This window comes from Oncorhynchus mykiss, chromosome 6 (genome assembly GCF_057628025.1).
Source record: "Oncorhynchus mykiss isolate SJ-2025 chromosome 6, ASM5762802v1, whole genome shotgun sequence".
NCBI classification, from domain to species: Eukaryota; Metazoa; Chordata; class Actinopteri; order Salmoniformes; family Salmonidae; genus Oncorhynchus; species Oncorhynchus mykiss.
This window is the reverse complement of record NC_143027.1, coordinates 47,580,001-47,596,332: the sequence shown is the minus strand read 5'-3', so window position 1 is coordinate 47,596,332 and position 16,332 is coordinate 47,580,001. Positions and strand designations below refer to the sequence as shown.

At 45.5% G+C, this 16,332-nt stretch overlaps 1 long non-coding RNA gene across 1 annotated transcript in view; it reads left to right on the top strand.

Annotated features, from left to right (window-relative positions):
• The first annotated feature begins 14,442 nt into the window (after positions 1-14,442).
• Positions 14,443-16,332, top strand: part of LOC149982875 (uncharacterized) — a 66,549-nt gene continuing 64,659 nt past the window's right edge. The window contains exon 1 of the long non-coding RNA XR_016496708.1: positions 14,443-14,723. This is a non-coding gene — a long non-coding RNA (uncharacterized LOC149982875). The remainder of the gene's footprint in view (positions 14,724-16,332) is intronic.

Genomic DNA, 16,332 nt, shown 5'->3' with positions numbered 1-16,332 from the left:
CTCATTGATGAACTGCCCATATCTGCTTCTGACATAGCAGAGGAAACAAGGAAAGACCCAGTGCTTTCCAAAGTCTTGGACTTAACATTAGGCGGTTGGCCAACCTTCGTAAATTACGATAACCTTCGTCCATTCATCGACAAGAAAGACCAGTTGTCCACTGATCAAGGGTGTGTTCTGTGGGGATCAAGGGTGGTGGTACCTCACAAATTCCAGAGGAGACTGCTATCTGACCTGCATGAGGGACATCCAGGGATCACTCGAATGAAAGCACTCGCTCGCAGTTATCTGTGGTGGCCTGGACTGGATCAGGACATTCAACAGCATGTAGGCCACTGCTCACCTTGTGAAGCTGTTCGCAACAAGCCTGCTGCTGCACCTCTTCATCCATGGTCCTGGGCTGCTACACCTTGGGAACGCATCCATGTGGATTACGCCGAAATTGACAAGCAACATTTCCTTGTTGTCGTCGATGTCCATTCCAAGTGGATGGAAGTGTTCCCTACTCAACTGACCACAGCTGAGAAGACCATCAATCTTCTCAGACACCTGTTTGCATCCTTTGGACTAGTCAAGGAGCTCGTATCGGACAATGGCCCCCCGTTCACGTCAAACGATTTTGAAATGTTTCTCAAGAACAACGGAGTAAGGCACATCCTGTCACCACCTTACCATCCGGCATCAAACGGAGCAGCGGAGAGAGCCGTGCAAACCTTTAAGAAGGCCTGGACTAGACTCGAGGTTCAGTCTGTGCCCATCCACCAAAGGCTTCCCCGGTTCCTGTTTACTTACCGTAACACCCCACACACAGTAACGGAATGTACACCAGCTGAACTGTTTCTGAAACGCCAACCACGTACCCGCCTGACATTGTTGAAACCAGACTTGTCAAGCACTGTGGCAAAGCACCAGCTACAGCAGAAGAAAGCTCATGACAGACACTCAAAGACTGTCAGAGAATTCAAAGAGGAAGAGAGGGTGATGGTACGTGATTTCAGACACCCCAAGCGCCTGTGGAACTCAGGTGTGATCTTGCAACGCAGAGGACCTTTAACTTACCAAGTCCAAATTGGTCATCGCCAGGTCAACGTTCATGTGGATCATCTGCTACGGTCCAACGCCCCAGCAAAGACATGCCGAGAGAACAAGAACAATAACGACCCCCAGGACTATTCTCCTGACTGTGGATGTACGGGAGAGACAGAGCCTGACCTTCCACCCGAACCTGGCCCACCACAGGAAGCCCAAGAGGAGCGGAGATATCCTATTCAACAGCGAAGGGCACCTCAAAAGCTTGACCTGTGAGTTGAGCTGGTTAAGGAGGTAACGGACAGTAAAACAAACACTTTAATATGTCCTAGATAAAAGGAAAGAAAAAGGACATTACCTGGGTTAGTTATTAGGACACAAACTCCATCTTCGGGGCAGAATAATCCCCTGGATTTGTGCTGGGCTCTGAAAAGTCTGCTTCAACCCAGTAGTTGAAAAATGTTTAAGAATGCATTGTTCAGATATTGCTTTAGTAGTTACCTAACATATTTACCTTGTTCTCTGGGAGTTAAACACTATGGGGGAGGAGTGTAGTATCTGGGATCTACATCTGTTTATATTAGTTACTGTGCTGTTACTAAGCAGTAATGCATTACGTCAGTGTTACGTTACTACACCTAATAGGAAATGCGCACTGGAATGCCGGGAACTGTAGAGCACGAGGGGTTTTGACTAAACGAAAACTAACTGTACTCCCGTCTCCTGCCTGGTCATTTCTCCACAACACAAATATTACAGTGGCGACGAGGTGATTAAACTACATAAATGGACATTGCTTGAAGGGAAGAATGTTGCGTGAGTAATGAAACTCAAAATAATTATGTAATTCGTCAGTTATTTTTTATTTTCTTTCGCCAGTAGAGAAGGCTAAGCACTGCTAGTACTGCTAGTACAGTATTCAGGAGCTGCCAAGTAGCAAGACTATTGGAGTCCAGAATAGCGACACTGCCCTCTGGTGGTTAAATAAAAGAAACTGTCATTGAACCCATTGAAATTAGGCGATCTCAGTGGAGAAATATTGTCAAGGGGAAAAAAAGGAAGAAGGGACGTAACACAGTGTGTACATTAATACAAATGAGTGCAGTGAATGAAGTAATTGCAGAAACTTCTGAAGTGAAGAAGTAGATGAATATTCAGAAAATGAAGGAATATAAGGAAACTGAACAATTAACTGTGAAAATGGCAACCATTGGTCGAGTACCAGAGTTTGAGGCTACAAAAGAGGATTTTGATTCCTATTTGGAGCGTTTTGAGCGTTGGCTGGCTGCAAATGAAATCAAAGATGGAAAGAAAGCAGACGTATTTCTCAGTGTTTTGGGTCCAACTGAGTATGGAATGCTGAAAGGTCTTATTGAACCAATGAAAGCAGTGGAGTTGAACTATGCAGAACTGACTGAAACTCTTTCAAGGTATTTCAAGCCTAAGCCAATTCTCATTGCAGAACGTTTCAGATTTTACCAACGTCACCAGAGTCAAGGGGAAACCGTGGCTGACTACATCCTTGCTTTGAAAAGGCTGGCAAGTACATGTGAGTTTGCACGATTTCTTGATGATGCTCTCCGAGACAAGTTTGTATGTGGTCTCACAGGTGAAGCATATCACAGAAGGCTCCTGTCAGAGAAGGACCTGACCTTTAAGAAAGCCTGTGATATAGCACTTGGACTCGAGCTTGCCCACAGGGATACTATTGAGCCATCGGGACATGCAGAACGTCAGAAAGGTGTTCACAAGGTCAGTGATGCACGTGGTGAAAAAAGCTCACAAAAGTCACACTTTTTTCAGTCCCGTCCTCAAGGTTACACAAGAACAAAGCAGCCCACATCTCAAAGGTCTAAGCCAAGTTGCTACAGATGTGGGGGAGATAATCATCAGCACAGTGAATGTTGATTCCAAAAGGAAAAGTGCCACAATTGTGGAAAGGTTGGACATTTACAGAGAGTGTGTAAAGCCTCGAAACGCACAGCAAGAGTGCACAAAGTGTCAGACGCAGCACAAGACGAGGAAGGTACAACTGAAACAGTATTGGAACTGTTCACAGTGTACACAGCTCAACAACTAAAAGATGGAATCTATCTCAACATGGAGTTAGCGGGAAAACCAGTAAAAATGCAGCTGGACACCGGAGCGTCTGTATCTCTGGTTCCAGAGAGACTCTACAAAGAAAAACTGAAAGAGTGCCCTCTTCAGCCCGCGTCCATCCGCCTTTCTTCATACACTGGTGACACTATTCCTGTGTTAGTGCAGATCCAGGTACCAGTCCGGTATGAGGGGAAGGAGTGGACGCTACCGCTTGTCATTGTTAAAGTAGAAAAATCAGCCTTGCTATGCAGAAACTGGCCACAAAAGATCAAGTTGAACTGGGGAGAAATCTTCAGTCTGAGAAATGACAAACCAGTGAGTCAGGCTACACTCACTAACATGCTGGAGAAGCACAAAGAACTTTTCAAAGATGGCTACGGTGAAATACAAGACTTCACAGCAAAAGTCAGAGTGCAAGAAGGAACCAAGCCTATCTTTCACAAACCACGTCCAGTTCCCTATGCTCTTAAGGAAGCAGTAGAGAAGGAACTGGACCGCCTACAGAAGAATAACATAATCACGAAAGTACCGAGGAGCGACTGGGCCGCTCCGATTGTTGTGGTCCCAAAGAAAGACAAGACCGTCAGAATGTGCGGTGACTACAAGGTCACAGTAAATCGCTGCATACTACCAGAGGAATATCCACTACCAAACGCTGAAGATCTGTTTGCCACTCTAGCTGGTGGGAAGGTTTTCAGTAAGCTGGACCTGGCATTCGCTTATCAGCAACTGAAGCTGGATCCGGAGTCAGAACAGTATCTGACCATCAATACACACAAGGGGCTATTCAGATTCAATCGCTTGGCCTATGGAATCTCGACAGCTCCAGCGATATTCCACACACAATGGATCAGATCTTGGACGGTATAGACAATGTTGTGTGCTTCATGGACGACATCCTCGTGTCAGCACCAAACATTGCAGAGCACCTTGTAGTGCTGGACAAAGTGATGTCAAGACTGGAGAAATACGGAGTGAGAATGAAACGCAGCAAGTGTGAGTTCCTCCAGGACTCAGTGGAGTATCTCGGATACAAGATTGATGCACAAGGCCTGCACCCAACCAACAGCAAGGTGGAAGCAATCGTAAACGCACCAGCACCCACAAATATCTCAGAGCTGAGGTCATTTTTGGGGCTCCTGAACTATTACGGAAAGTTTGTGGCAAACTTGTCCACATTGTTGCATCCGCTTCACCAACTGCTGCAGGCCGATACAAAGTGGAATTGGTCCCCACAATGCGAAGAAGCATTCAAGATGTGCAAACAGCGTCTGCTAAAGAGCAAGTGGCTTGCCCACTATAACACAGAGATGAAGCTGAGACTCGCTTGTGATGCATCTCCATACGGAGTAGGAGCCGTCATCTCACATGTTCTACCGCCAGGTGAAGAACACCCTATTGCATTTGCATCACGGACTCTGTCACCAAGTGAGAAAAATTATGCTCAAATTGAGAAGGAAGCCCTGAGCATAATATTTGGAGTGAAGAAGTTTCACAAATACCTCTACGGAAGGAAGTTCCAACTGCTGACAGATCACAAGCCTCTGTTGGCCATCCTTGGACCAAAATCAGCTATACCAACCCTTGCTGCACTTCGAATGCAACGTTGGGCTCTGATATTGTTAGCCTACGACTACGAGATTGAGTACAGACGATCCAGTGATCACGCAAATGCCGATGCACTATCAAGACTACCATGCAATAGTGACTCCGACAGTGAAGATGATAGAGCAGCCTTCCAGATCTCTCTCATTGATGAACTGCCCATATCTGCTTCTGACATAGCAGAGGAAACAAGGAAAGACCCAGTGCTTTCCAAAGTCTTGGACTTAACATTAGGCGGTTGGCCAACCTTCGTAAATTACGATAACCTTCGTCCATTCATCGACAAGAAAGACCAGTTGTCCACTGATCAAGGGTGTGTTCTGTGGGGATCAAGGGTGGTGGTACTTCACAAATTCCAGAGGAGACTGCTATCTGACCTGCATGAGGGACATCCAGGGATCACTCGAATGAAAGCACTCGCTCGCAGTTATCTGTGGTGGCCTGGACTGGATCAGGACATTCAACAGCATGTAGGCCACTGCTCACCTTGTGAAGCTGTTCGCAACAAGCCTGCTGCTGCACCTCTTCATCCATGGTCCTGGGCTGCTACACCTTGGGAACGCATCCATGTGGATTACGCCGAAATTGACAAGCAACATTTCCTTGTTGTCGTCGATGTCCATTCCAAGTGGATGGAAGTGTTCCCTACTCAACTGACCACAGCTGAGAAGACCATCAATCTTCTCAGACACCTGTTTGCATCCTTTGGACTAGTCAAGGAGCTCGTATCGGACAATGGCCCCCCGTTCACGTCAAACGATTTTGAAATGTTTCTCAAGAACAACGGAGTAAGGCACATCCTGTCACCACCTTACCATCCGGCATCAAACGGAGCAGCGGAGAGAGCCGTGCAAACCTTTAAGAAGGCCTGGACTAGACTCGAGGTTCAGTCTGTGCCCATCCACCAAAGGCTTCCCCGGTTCCTGTTTACTTACCGTAACACCCCACACACAGTAACGGAATGTACACCAGCTGAACTGTTTCTGAAACGCCAACCACGTACCCGCCTGACATTGTTGAAACCAGACTTGTCAAGCACTGTGGCAAAGCACCAGCTACAGCAGAAGAAAGCTCATGACAGACACTCAAAGACTGTCAGAGAATTCAAAGAGGAAGAGAGGGTGATGGTACGTGATTTCAGACACCCCAAGCGCCTGTGGAACTCAGGTGTGATCTTGCAACGCAGAGGACCTTTAACTTACCAAGTCCAAATTGGTCATCGCCAGGTCAACGTTCATGTGGATCATCTGCTACGGTCCAACGCCCCAGCAAAGACATGCCGAGAGAACAAGAACAATAACGACCCCCAGGACTATTCTCCTGACTGTGGATGTACGGGAGAGACAGAGCCTGACCTTCCACCCGAACCTGGCCCACCACAGGAAGCCCAAGAGGAGCGGAGATATCCTATTCGACAGCGAAGGGCACCTCAAAAGCTTGACCTGTGAGTTGAGCTGGTTAAGGAGGTAACGGACAGTAAAACAAACACTTTAATATGTCCTAGATAAAAGGAAAGAAAAAGGACATTACCTGGGTTAGTTATTAGGACACAAAATCCATCTTCGGGGCAGAATAATCCCCTGGATTTGTGCTGGGCTCTGAAAAGTCTGCTTCAACCCAGTAGTTGAAAAATGTTTAAGAATGCATTGTTCAGATATTGCATTAGTAGTTACCTAACATATTTACCTTGTTCTCTGGGAGTTAAACACTATGGGGGAGGAGTGTAGTATCTGGGATCTACATCTGTTTATATTAGTTACTGTGCTGTTACTAAGCAGTAATGCATTACGTCAGTGTTACGTTACTACACCTAATAGGAAATGCGCACTGGAATGCCGGGAACTGTAGAGCACGAGGGGTTTTGACTAAACGAAAACTAACTGTACTCCCGTCTCCTGCCTGGTCATTTCTCCACAACACAAATATTACACTCTCTCTCTCTACCCTCTCTCTCTACCCTCTCTCTCTCTACACACTCTCTCTCTCTCTAACCTCTCTCTCTCTACCCTCTCTCTCTCTACCCGCTCTCTCTCTACCCTCTCTCTCTCTCTCTCTCTCTCTCTACCCTCTCTCTCTCTCTCTCTCACTCTCTCTCTACCCTATCTCTCTCTCTCTCTAACCCCTCTCTCTCTGCCTACCCTCCCTTTCGCTCTACCCTATCTCTTCCCACTCTCTCTCTCTACACTCTCTCTCTCTCTCCACCCACTCTCTCTCTACACTCTCTCTCTATATATATAATCCCTCTCTCTCTCTGCCTACCCTCCCTCTCTCTCTACCCTCTCTCTCTCTCTCTACCCTATCTCTTCCCACTCTCTCTCTCTCTCTCTCTACCCTCTCTCTCTACCCCCTCTCTCTCTACACACTCTCTCTCTCTCTACCCTCTCTCTCTCTCTCTCTCTCTCTCTACCCTCTCTTCATCTCTCTCTCTCTCTCTACCCTCTCTCTCTCTCTACACACACTCTCTCTCTCTAACCTCTCTCTCTACACTCTCTCCCTCTCTCCACCCTCTCTCTCTCTACCCTCTCTCTCTCTAACCCCTCTCTCTCTGCTTACCCTCCCACTCTCTCTACCCTCTCTCTCTCTCCACCCTATCTCTTCCCACTCTCTCTCTCTCTACCCTCTCTCTCTATACACACTCTCTCTCTCTAACCTCTATCTCTACCCTCTCTCTCTCTCTACTCTCTCTCTCTCTGTGTCTCTCTCTCTCTCTGTGTGTGTGTCTCTCAAATTCAAATTCAAATTCAAGCTGCTTTATTGCCAAAGCAACAATGTATACAATACACATTGTAACACAATTATAAATGATAGCAAATAATAATATAAAATGGTAGTAAATAATAATACAAAATTAAATACAATAACAATAAAATGGTAACAGTCAACAGTAGAAATGTAATAAATATAAAATCAAATATGGAAAATGAAACTATAACTAACTTATAACTAAATAACGGTCATCTTCTCCTTTATATCAGTACTACAACTACAATCATCATTACTACGACTACTACTACCATCACTAAACTGTTATCACTACCATTACCACCCACATTTGGAATGATAAACAGTAATAGTAATAACAATAATAGCAATAATAAGTAAGTTACTGCTTATTATGCAGATGTTATTATTCAGTGTCCCTCAGGCTATGGCAGGAAAATACATATTTGGCTGCAAGAGGAGCCATTGCTCCTTCGCCCATGAGTATTCTTAGTTTTTCCTCTGGGTTCAATTTGCAAAAATTTGGAATATATGTAGTCATTTCTGGGAATAATGAATCTCTTTGTGAGGAATATTTATCACAGTAAAGGAGAAAGTGCATCTCTGTCTCTACCTCCCCTGTCATGCAGTGATCACATACACGTTCCTCTTTGGGTAGCCATGTCTTTTTATGTCTGCCGGTTTCTATTGCCAATCGGTGGTCACTCAGCCTGTACTTGGTAAGGATCTGTCTCTGCTTCGTATCTCTGACAGAGTAGAGATAATCAGCCAATTCATATTCTCTGTTTAGGGTCAGATAGTAATTTAGTCGGCTTTGGGATTTTGTTTCGTTTTTCCAGTATTGTAAATATGATTCCTTTGATTGGTTCATGATTTTGCTTATTGGAATTCTTTCTTTTGAAGCAGTGCTGGTGTCAGCTTGGTTGGTGAGGTCCAACACCAGCTGACTGAGAGGGCTCGTTTCTGGGCTCAGCACTTGGGTTTGAAGTGATTTAAATTGCAGACTTCAATTTGGACTTGAATTTAGATGTAGCCAAAATTTTTACCTCTTGCGACGAGCAATCCCGTATCCGGGAGCGTAATCATAGCCTCAAACGCATTAGCATAACGCAGCGGACATAAATACCCCTAGAAACTTTTCCTATTCATGAAAATCGCAAATCAAATGAAATAAATATATTCAAACACAAAACTTAGCCTTTTGTTAAGGATCTTTTCTGTATTTTCATTATTACTGGAAAACGGCCCAATTCTACATGCATTTGGTGGTGTATTTCTCTGGACTTGTAGGATTTTCCGACAAAATTCTGCATGTAGGGTTTCAATTGGATGTTTGTCCCACATTTTAAAGTCCAGTTTATTGAGTGGCCCCAAACCTCACTTCCATAAAGAGCTATTGGTAGGATTACACTGTCAGATATTTTAGTCCAAATTCTAATTGGGATGTTGATTTTGAATAGTTTCATTTTTATTGCATACATTGCTCTGCGGGCTTTTTCTTTGAGCGCATTCACTGCCATATTAAAGTTTCCCGATGCAGATATGGTCAGACCAAGGTAGGTGTAATTTTTTGTGTGTTCAATTAAGGTGTTGTTCAGGGTGAATTTATATTTGTGTTTCTGACATTGTTTTTTTGGGGGAAATTCATGATTTTAGTTTTTTGGAAATTTACTGCCAGGGCCCAATTATGGCAATATTGCTCCAGAATATTAATGTTCTGTTGAAGACCTTCTTTGGTTGGTGATAGAAGTACCAAGTCATCAGCATATAGCAAGTACTTCACCTCTGTGTCAAATAGTGTGAGTCCTGGGGCTGGAGATTGGTCCAACATGTCTGCTAATTCATTGATATAAATGTTGAAAAGATTTGGACTCAAACTGCAGCCTTGTCTCACACCTCGACATTGTGAAAAAAATTATGTTCTTTGGTTTTTGATTTTTATTGCACACTTGTTTTCTGTGTACATACATTTTATTAAGTCATATACCTTACCACCAAGCCCACTTTGTAGAATGTTGTAGAATAGCCCTTCGTGCCAAATCGAATCAAATGCTTTTTTAAAGTCAATAAAGCAAGCAAAGATTTTGCCCTCTTTTTTTTGGTGGACGTGTTTATTAATTAGTGTGTGTAAGGTGTGTATATATGGTCAGTAGTGCGATGGTTAGGAAGAAAGCCAATTTGACATTTACTTATTACTTTTTTTTCTTTAAGAAAGGTTTGAATTCTTGATGCTACAGAAAATCTTTCCCAAGTTACTGTTTACGCAAATTCCCCTGTAATTATTGGGGTCTGATTTGTCTCCATTTTTGTGGATAGGGGAGATGAGCCCCTGGTTCCAGACATCAGGGAAGCAGCCAGAAGTTAAAACCATGTTGAACAATTTAAGCACAGCATTTTGCAACTCAGGTGTGCTGTTTTTCAGCATTTCATTTCTGATGTTGTCTAGACCACAAGCCTTCTTTGATTTAATAGATTTTAGCTTTTCATTTAGTTCTTGTTGGGTTATTGGGTAATCTAATGGATTTTGGTTGTTTTTAATTACTGATTCAAGGATGTTCAATTTTTCTTTAATTTCTAATTGGTTCTGTTGTAAGTCTTTTTGTGGGATGTTTTTGTATAGATTATCAAAATGAGTTTTCCAAATTCCTACATCTTGTATGGCTATTTCTTGTGGCTTTGTTGTGCTTAAATTGTTCCACATGTCCCAGAACTGATTTTGGTCAATTGCGTTTTCAATTTCATGAAGTGTCTTGTTGGTATAATTCAATTTCTTGCATTTCAGTGTTTGTTTATACTGTTTGAGTGTCAAAGTATTCATATCGTAGCTCTGGGTTGTTTTGCTGCTTATGTTTTTTGTTTGACATTTGTCTTAGGTGTTTTCTAATTGTTTTACATTCATTATCAAACCATTTGTCAGAAACATTTAGATTTTTGCTTCTGATGTTGCATTTCTTTGGTTTTCTCAAATTTGCTTTCGATGCTGCTTTTTGGAATATGCAGTTGATGTTTTGAGTAGCTGAATTGACACCATCTTTATTGTTTTGGTACCGTGAGTTATTGAAAAACTGTATAGAGTTCATCATTTCATTTGAGTTCAATGTTTCAATGAATGTCTCTGCACTGTTTGGAGCCCATCTGTACGATTGGTTTATGTTGTAGAGTTTATTGGGCTGTTTTTTTGAATGAATATTGCCGGTTAATTTCTTCAGAAACACGTTGATCTGACAATGGTGTCTGTGGTCTGACAGTGAATGCACTAATGGAGGAGGGGTCAATGTCAGTGATGGCATAATCGACTACACTTGTCCCAAGAGCTGAGCAGTAAGTAAACTGACCTAAAGAGTCCCCTCTGATTCTACCATTAAGCAAGTACAGGCCTAAGGCTCGACAGAGATGTACTAACTTGTAATGGTTTTCTTGATGAGAAGGAGAGTCGGACCAAAATGCAGCGTGTCGATTGCGATCCATGTTTTAATAAACAAACGTAAAACACGAATCAATACAAACACTACAAAATAAAGGACGTAATGAACGTAACGAAAACCTAAACAGCCTATCTGGTGAAAACACATAGACAGGAACAATCACCCACGAAATACAAAGTGAAACTCAGGCTACCTAAATACGGTTTCCAATCCGAGACAACGAGAATCACCTGACTCAGATTGAGAACCGCCTCAGGCAGCCAAGCCTATACTAGACACACCCCTAATCAACCACAATCCCAATGCCTACAAAAACCCCAATAAGACAATACAATAACCCCATGTCACACCCTGGCCTGAACAAATAATTAAAGAAAACACAAAATACTAAGACCAAGGCGTGACAGAACCCCCCCCCCCCCCCCCCCCCCTAAGGTGCGGACTCCCGGACGCACCTCAAAACCATAGGGAGGGTCCGGGTGGGCGTCTGTCCATGGTGGCGGCTCCGGCTCGGGACGTGGACCCCACTTCATTAATGTCCTAGTTCCTCCCCTTCGCGTCCTGGGATAATCCACCCTCACCGCCGACCATGGCCTAATAGTCCTCACCCAGAACCCCACAGAACTGAGGAGCAGCTCGTGACTGAGGGGCATCTCGGGACTGAGGGACAGCTCGGGACTGAGGGACAGCTCGGGACTGAGGGACAGCTCGGGACTGAGGGACAGCTCGGGACTGAGGCAGCTCGGGACTGAGGGGCAGCCCGGAACTGAGGGCAAGCCCAGTACTGAGAGGAAGCCCAGGCAGGTAGTTGGATCTAGCAGATCCTGGCTGACTAGAGAATCTGGAAGAGTCTGGTCGACTGGCAGATCTGGAAGAGTCTGGTCGACTGGCAGATCTGGAAGAGTCTGGTCGACTGGCAGATCTGGAAGAGTCTGGTCGACTGGCAGATCTGGAAGAGTCTGGTCGACTGGCAGATCTGGAAGAGTCTGGTCGACTGGCAGATCTGGAAGAGTCTGGTCGACTGGCAGATCTGGAAGAGTCTGGTCGACTGGCAGATCTGGAAGAGTCTGGTTGACTGGCAGCTCTGGCTGCTCCATGCTGACTGGCTGCCCCATGCTGACTGGCAGCTCTGGCTGCTCCATGCTGACTGGCTGCTCCATGCTGACTGGCTGCTCTGACTGCTCCATGCTGACTGGCGGCCCTGGCTGCTCCATGCTGACTGGCGGCCCTGGCTGCTCCATGCTGACTGGCGGCTCTGGCGGCTCCTTGCAGACTGGCAGCTCTGGCGGCTCCTTGCAAACTGGCAGCTTTGGCGGCATCCTGCAGACTGGCAGCTCTGGCAGCTCCTTGCAGACTGGCAGCTCCTTGCAGACTGGCAGCTCTTTGCAGACTGGCAGTTCCGAACAGGCGGGAGACTCCGGCAGCGCTGTAGAGGCGGAAAGCTCTGACAGCGCTAAACAGGCGGGAGACTCCGACAGCGCTGAAGAGGAGGAAGGCTCTGGCAGCGCTGGACAGGCGAGGCGCACTGTAGGCCTGATGCGTGGTGCTGGCACTGGTGGTACTGGGCCGAGGACATGCACAGGAAGCCTGGTGCGGGGAGCTGCTACCGGAGGGCTGGGGTGTGGAGGTGGTACTGGAAAAACCGGACCGTGCAGGCGCACTGGAGCTCTTGAGCACCGAGCCTGCCCAACCTTACCTGGTTGAATGCTCACGGTCGCCCTGCCAGTGCGGCGAGGTGGAATAGCCCGCACTGGGCTATGCAGGCGAACCGGAGACACCGAGCGCAAGGCTGGTGCCATGTAAGCCGGCCCAAGGAGACGCACTGGGGACCAGCTGCGTAGAGCCGGCTTCATGGCATTAGGCTCAACGCTCAATCTAGCCCGGCCGACACGCAGAGCTGGAATATACCGCACCTGGCTATGCACCCGCACTGGAGACACCGTGCGCACCACTGCATAACACGGTGCCTGTCCGGTCTCTCTAGCCCCCCGGTAAGCACAGGGAGTTTGCGCAGGTCTCCTACCTGGCGTAGCCACACTCCCTGTTAGCCCCCCCCCCAAGAAATGTTTGGGGCTGCCTCTCGGGCTTCCTTGCCAGCCGTGTTCCCTCATATCGCCGGCTCCTCTCTCCGGCTGCCTCTGCTCTCCTAAGTGCCTCCACCTGTTCCCATGGGAGGCGATCTCTTCCAGCCAGTATCTCCTCCCAAGTGTAACAGCCCTTGCCATCCAAAATGTCCTCCCATGTCCATTCCTCTTTACGCTGCTGTTGCTGCCTGTTGACACGCTGCTTGGTCCGTTGGTGGTGGGTGATTCTGTAACGGTTTTCTTGATGAGAAGGAGAGTCGGACCAAAATGCAGCGTGTCGATTGCGATCCTTGTTTTAATAAACAAACGTAAAACACGAATCAATACAAACACTACAAAATAAAGGACGTAATGAACGTAACGAAAACCTAAACAGCCTATCTGGTGAAAACACATAGACGGGAACAATCACCCACGAAATACAAAGTGAAACTCAGGCTACCTAAATACGGTTCCCAATCTGAGACAACGAGAATCACCTGACTCAGATTGAGAACCGCCTCAGGCAGCCAAGCCTATACTAGACACACCCCCTAATCAACCACAATCCCAATGCCTACAAAAACCCCAATAAGACAATACAATAACCCCATGTCACACCCTGGCCTGAACAAATAATTAAAGAAAACACAAAATACTAAGACCAAGGCGTGACATAACTCCTTTCCATTTTTGTTCAGTATTTGGTCAGGACTGTTTCTATTATTTATAATAGGGCTACTGTACAAAGAGGTGTGTCCAAATATGTGGTGGTTACCTCCCGCATCAGTGTAGTCAGGCTCAGAACCTGTTCTTGCATTGAAATCTCCACAAAGAAGCACTTTACCCTGTGCCTGAAATGTAATGATTTCTGTCTGGAGATTGTCAAAAAACTGATCATCATAATATGATGAATCTGAAGGAGGAGCATAAGCTGCACATATGTATACATCATTGTCACAATAGATTGTACCTTTGTTAAGTTTTAGTCAAATGTGAGTGGTACCTTTTTTCCTTTCATTCAGTGCTAAGTCCTGCTTATGCCAAATGATGATTCCACCTGAGTCTCGGCCCCATTTAACATGTTTATGTTTGATTGATGGTAGTAAACTTTCTCTATAGCCTGAGGGACACTGAGTATCTATGTCTCCACGACACCATGTTTCCAGTAGGATTATGATGTCATGTCCCTTGATGTTTTTAATCAATTCTGGATTTGTTGTTTTATAACCAAAATGTGAAGAGTATAGGCCCTAGATCTCATTTATAATAAGTGATATTCACTGGTTTGAGTAAAGTACATCGAAAAGAAGAAAAAAATACTATATATATATATATATATATATATATATATATATATTGTGGCAAAGAAGGGGGTCGAGTGATAAATGGCAAATATGTGAGAGCAGAACTAATAAACGGGCTCTGCCCGATCACTAAAATGGCCACCCCTGTCAGAACTACAGATCACAAAATGGCCGACCGCCACAACTACAAGTCCCAGAAGCAAGGGGAACCCTCAGAAGGTGGAGCCGACCCACAGATAAAGGGTCAAGAAAAACCAGGAAGAGGAAGAGAGAGTGCTGGAAGGATCTATGAACAATAGAGAAAGAGACAATAGAGATTGGCTGGATTTACCGTGTATGAGCTGGATTGTTTTGGATTTACCTGTTGGCGTTTGGACCTGGACCTCCCGAGAACCCGATTCGTGTACCGAACCCTGCTATCCTTGACCTCGCCTACGGCCTGGGTGGACCAGGACGGAGAAACAAACAAACAGGTACTGTCCTGTTCGAAAGAACTCTCATTCTTGGGTGATTTGGTGACAGTTTACCAGTTAATTTGTGACAAACGCTCCTAACCTTGAAGAGCTTTGCCACAATATATATATATATATATATACATACATACATGCATACATACATACATATATATATACGCATACATACATGTATATACGCATACATATATACACATACATATATACACATACATACATACATATATACACATACATATATACACATACATACATACATACATATATACACATACATACATACATACATACACATACATACATACACACACATACATACATACATACATACATACATACATACATACATACACACACATACATACGTACGTACACACGCGCACACACACCCACACACACACCATTACATATAATAATTATTATAATACCGGTGTCAATACAATTAGGAATAGTTGTAAACAAATTATTAAGAATGGAATAAGATTGCACATAAAATAAGTACAATGCAATCTGCAACCCTGTGTGTGTGTGTGTGTGTGTGTGTGTGTGTGTGTGTGTGTGTGTGTGTGTGTGTGTGTGTGTGTGTGTGTGTGTGTGTGTGTGTGTGTGTGTGTGTGTGTGTGTGTGTGTGTGTGTGCGTGCCCGTGTGTGAATTAAAGGGACTGTCTAGCTCAGTAGTCTGCATATTAGTTGCAGTAGTTGGCGCACCTCTCCTATCTGTGAGGAGAGGATATATATACACTCCTAGAGCTGTGTTGTGATGGGCCGGGTCTAGTAGAGCCGTGTTGTGATGGGCCGGGTCTAGTAGAGCTGTGTTGTGATGGGCCGGGTCTAATAGAGCTGTGTTGTGATGGGCAGGGTCTAATAGAGCTGTGTTGTGATGGGCAGGGTCTAGTAGAGCTGTGTTGTGATGGGCCGGGTCTAGTAGAGCTGTGTTGTGATGGGCCGGGTCTAGTAGAGCTGTGTTGTGATGGGCCTGGTCTAGTAGAGCTGTGTTGTGATGGGACGGGTCTAGTCTGGTAGAGCTGTGTTGTGATGGTAGGTTGACCTGGGCTGTAGCAGACTGACAGGCTGGTAGGTTGACCTGGGCTGGAGCAGACTGAGAGGCTGGTAGGTTGACCTGGGCTGTAGCAGACTGAGAGGCTGGTAGGTTGACCTGGGCTGTAGCAGAATGAGAGGCTGGTAGGTTGACCTGGGCTGTAGCAGACTGAGAGGCTGGTAGGTTGACCTGGGCTGTAGCAGACTGAGAGCCTGGTAGGTTGACCTGGGCTGTAGCAGACTGAGAGGCTGGTAGGTTGACCTGGGCTGTAGCAGACTGAGAGGCTGGTAGGTTGACCTGGGCTGGAGCAGGCTGGTAGGCTGGTGCAGTGTCATCAGTCTGTGTGGTGGAGGCCATGCTGGTATCAGGTTCTGCTTGTGTTATGCCAAGCTGGTGGACATGTTCTCTAGATGCAGAGGACACAATGACTCGCTGCCGGTTGAGGGTGTCAATGTACCTCTCTTTTTGTTCGAGCTCCTTTCTTGTTGTGCTCAGATGGTCTCTGAGGTCATAATTTGTCTGACTCAGCTTGTCCATTCTGCTTTCTAATTTAGCAATAGATGCTCTGCT